This window comes from Varroa destructor, unplaced genomic scaffold, assembly GCF_002443255.2.
Source record: "Varroa destructor unplaced genomic scaffold, Vdes_3.0 BEIS01000002.1, whole genome shotgun sequence".
NCBI classification, from domain to species: domain Eukaryota; kingdom Metazoa; phylum Arthropoda; class Arachnida; order Mesostigmata; family Varroidae; genus Varroa; species Varroa destructor.
The window spans coordinates 30,859,739-30,864,684 of record NW_019211455.1 but is presented as its reverse complement, the minus strand read 5'-3'; the positions used below and the strand labels follow the sequence as shown (position 1 = coordinate 30,864,684).

The window sequence follows — 4,946 nt, the reverse complement described above, 5'->3', positions numbered from 1 at the left end:
CACCCATTCCGTTTTGTATATGTTAGGGCGTCTTCAACTCTACTCAAATGCAAAATTGCAGCGCTTGCCCCTTTTTGTTGAAAAGTCGTAAAATACCTCACTCAATTGAAAGTAACCGTAAAAAAATAACCCACATCCTATTTATCGCTCCTGGAACCAAGAAGGGCAAGCATAAGGGTGAAAATAATATAAGAACCTATATAAAATGTTAATTTCTGTCACTTTTGGAGACGCTAATAAGGAATGGTTGAAGAGAATGGGAAGCTATGAAGTTTTTGAAAGTACTTCAAGAAAGCAATTTAAATTGAGAACTTGTACTTCTTTTCGGAGTCTTATCGACAGATTCATGGCGAACAAACTTTGAAAGTTAAGCAATTGCTTAATACGAGTAGTTTAATTTCAAGCTTTTAATCTCCTATATTTTATAAACAATGCTTCACTTTACTCAATCTCTCGTTACATCTTTTTACATACGATTAATCGAATGTTAGCAATTGTACAGTGGCGCAGTCAATCGTTTATTTATTACTTAGAAAGGTACTTCTGATTATATATTTAACTTCTTCTAGTATAACGCGGGCTCACTAGAACACGAACAGTTTATTAGCACAGTTCAACAGTGGGCCCTTCACAAAAACGATCGAATGATGTTAGATTATATATCCCTTGATCTTTAACGCGTTGTACAGAGTAAGTCAGTCCAGGTTTCGATACTGAACATGATGAGGGTTTTGATTAAAGTGAAGCCTACCTATCCAGCGACTTGCACTTGGCCTCAGATAGGTTTTATTTCCAATGTTTGTCCTTATTTCGTGTTCAACGTCTACCGTTTCTGTAGGACACATAATTATACTTCGATGGCCTTTTGTTTAACACCACCGAATATATCGGTCGTTTGAAAAAGACCATATAATCATTCCCGTTCCCTTTTTTTCTTCTCAAAAAATGAATATCGGTGAGCTTCTGGGGGTCGAGGCATTTTCCCGTGGTCAACCTGGTCGGGATGTTGATATCTGTGACCAGTCGATTATCATCTGTTTCTCGCGTATGATCTCAAAATGACAGTGCTCAATATGTATTCGTCGCATAATAGCATGGACATGTGGAAACGCAAAGCACAAATTACAATATTGTAGTTAGCAGGGAATAACGATGTTAACCGCGCATGGCGACAAAAGGACGCCTAGAGACACTTGCTTGCGTTGACCGCATTAGAGACACCATGCGCATGCTTCACGTGGTTGACATTGTTTCTTTCTTACATTGCAAAATACGTATAGACAACTATCATATGGGGTCGAGGTCGTGTTTGTTTACCAATAGAGAAACCGAGGTGTTGCGCGTCGGTGCCTTATATTTAACATAATCATATTTAACATCAAAAATTCTCAAAACGTACGTACTGCTATAAGGCTATATGGTGAGTTTGCTTGGAACGGCACATAAGTGTGTACAATACAAATTATTCAGCATGAGACGGCAAGATGGGCAACAACTTACCTATCAGAGAATTTTATAATGATGCAGATATGTGCGTGTATAGTCGTACTTGAAAATCTAGTCGTGCTTATGGGCGTTTTGACCTTTCTAGAACTACTATCAGAAGCGAACTGGGTATGATAGCTGGTACGATAAAAGTTGACTTATAGATGATATTTAGCTTCGTTAACGATTTTCCAAAATGGAGTTAATCCAATTCAAGATCGACGCCTATCGAAATTTTTTGTCACTTACGAAGCTAATATTACTATGACTAATATCTCACTCAACCCTTCCTGTCATTTTAACACCAGTTCGTGATTCTTATCGTTCGCAAGATAGATATATATATATATATATATATCGGATCCACTTAAAGAGCCCAGCGCAAAAAGTTTAGCGAGAAAGCCAGAGCCTGTAATGTGGTGCTTAGATTTTCGTTAGGACTTCGCTCTTGCCTTCCCGTATTCTAAACTGTTTTTTAGTAACCCCCTTAGAACTTCCACTTTTACTTCGGCGGCCTTTGAGGAACCTTTTTTGTCATTGTTTGTTGATTGACCGTCGCTTTTCGTTTGCCTCTATCAACGTTTTGCTTGACGATTTCAGCTTTAGACATGGCCGGCAATCTAAAGTATGCTCTGTTTATCCAGTATAGCTTTGCATAAACGTTCGGGCAGGGAAACTGGAAGAGGTCGATAAGTGTTTATTTCCGGCCATGCTGCTACTGTTTTTATCATTTTTTTACTGAAAGAAAATAGCAAGCGTTGCTTGTCAGCGAAAGCATATTATACTATAGATACGTTTGTTACTGGACATAATAAGGGTATTCAAGGATAGCCTGTAGACGAATATTTGTAGGAATCCGGCACATCGACAGCCTAACCTAAAACAGTGCGCTTTCCTTGTGCTTATCTGTTTTTGCAAAATAGTTCCAATTGATTCGTTAACTATAATAAGGTTGCTTATATCTGGCTAGACTGGAGCGTTACTTCAATGGAGTAAATAATGTTGAATGAAACAGTGGGTAACTATGATTTGGATACACAAGCGTGAACGAGACCTACGATCATCTTAGGCAATGTTTTTTTTTTTTTTTTTTTTTTTTTTTTTTTTTCCACTGTTTCAATTGCTCAATTAACATATTACAATTCGGATTAAAGCAGTCTAGTCAGCATCTCGTTTCAACTCAAAAACTCCAGAAAATGCGATCGAAAAATACACCACCGTTTTTCGTTAAATATGAACAATTTAATTGAACTCGATGTGTATGGATGATTTTTTTTTTTTGTAGTTACAATAAATCGTTTTATATAATATAATAAAGCTTTTATGAAATCCGTTCTCTCGTTCAGAGACAATCTACGCAACAAATAATCGTGTCGACTCAATCAAGTAGAGGATATGAACATATCGATATTCAATAGATTTGCTAGTAACTTCTATCGGGAAGACGCCAGCGATATACGATCAAGCACACTTGCTACAAATGTCTCATTCGTTCGTAACGAAATTAATCGTTGGCGGATCTTCTGCTTTCGTTATACTTGTTCAGTGAATCTTTCTGAGTATCTACTTAGAGAACTTCAGGAAGCCTTCTTTCCGACAGGTAAATAATTAAATATCATGAGAGGGCTTTCTTTGTGGTCGTCGCCTTGTTCCAGTCGAGCCGGCCTGAACTAACGCGGTACGTGTGATTTGTTAACGAATTTCCGAAAATGTTTCCTGGCGAAATCAAAAAACCTCCAAAAAAAAAAAAACCCAAGAGAAACCCTACCTCTATGAGCACTATTTAAAAGTTACGTTAACTTGAAGAGTTCATCATTTGTCTGATATTCTGTTAGAAGGTTAGAGTAGGTAAAAGCACGTATGCTAGGCTTGTACAGTGGCTGTATGGGTTTGTGTAAAATATTTCATTGCACGAAATGAACAGCCACAAGAGTGATGCCCTTAGACGTAGATGGTAGCTAGAAGAAATCAAACCGATTTTTAAAACGGCCTCTTCATGGGAATATGGAACAAGTACCACATGCTAGTTACATGAAACGAGATGATTTCATAATAAATCAATGTCTTGCTTTTAGTTTGTAGCGCTGTAATCTACAAAATACGCAATTTAAACTTTGTAAGTTCTTACTAGGAAATGCCGGATACTTTGATACTGCATAACAATTTTGAAGTTGGGGAGTAATTAGGTTGATTGAATTTTAGCTATCTCATATAACAGATGTAGCTTATTCAACTTTAGGTTATAATAAGGTATTTTTTTTTTAAATCTACGGTTATTCTTCTTCGAATATTTCCTGTTATGTCTGGTTCTTCAGGATCATCTAATTGTGTGTATGGCTTTACAGGATATTCTACCTGTAATTTGCAGTCGCCGACCGTGGTGGAACCGAACTGCCAAAGACGATCGGATAATTTTCAATAGATGGTCAGAGGATATTTCAGAGGGGCGCACAAATAACTCGCATCGAGTTCAAATGATCAAAAAGACGACCATTGTTAAAAATTCTCTGTTTTACTTTTGGATAGGGAATACTTGAGCAAAGCCAGGATTAAAGAGGGCTAGCTTTAACTGAGTACATGCACATTTTTCAGTCGTTCCCTGTCATCCATCGCCATGAAACAAAATCTTGCCTCGCTGCTTTATTACGCGTGTAATTGGTTTACGATTGTTTGTGACCAATTTTTTTTCCATAACTAGCTTATGTTTAAAAACTACAAGCGGATGTATTTAAAATTATCAAATATATGAAACAGGCCAAAATGTTTCAAAGCTTAAGCTATACGAAAAAAATTCACATTGTGTTCACATAAAAGCAAGCGTTGAAATGTTGTATATTAATGTATCATATAATTACTCAGTTTATTTGGGTTATTTGAGCTTCAAATTAATAAAGCATACTGTATTTTTTATGTCCACCCGGGAAATATAAACAGATATTTAGTTTGCATGCACGTTCATACATACGGGCTAATCAAAAACTACAATCAATCAGTGGGGCATAATTATATCGGTACTATATTCTGTGACTAACATCGATTGAAAGCTGATTTTTCGACAGGTTTTTGGTCGTTTACATAACAATAGGATAAACGAATTTCGGCAATGTTCCAACGTAAACCATTTAGAAGGATCTTAGTTTAGTTAGTCTTTCGAATGGCAGTTTCTGGAAAACTTAACGACCTTTGACAAGGTGTGACATATGCCTAAACAATGCCTTAACGCTAAGATCAGTCTCTACTTACGGAATCCTTAAGAGGAACTCCTCTACGATTATACACGATTCATCTAGAATACTTTATATATATATATATTTCTAATAAATTATTTCTAATAAATTCACCCTTAAGCACATAACATATCAACGCTATTGAAGGTTTTATGTCAATAATTTTTTTAACGAAAATAGGTAACGATTGTATTCTGACTATCAGTATATCTGGAGTGAGACAGCTGTCTCATT

The 4,946-nt window shown here is 36.5% G+C and overlaps 1 long non-coding RNA gene across 1 annotated transcript; it reads left to right on the top strand.

The window, feature by feature from the left end:
* Positions 1-1,235: 1,235 nt before the first annotated feature.
* On the top strand, positions 1,236-4,395 carry LOC111245232 (uncharacterized). The gene is made up of 3 exons (XR_002671255.2): positions 1,236-1,420; positions 3,086-3,163; positions 3,831-4,395. It is a non-coding gene; the product is annotated as an uncharacterized LOC111245232 (long non-coding RNA).
* Positions 4,396-4,946: the final 551 nt, after the last annotated feature.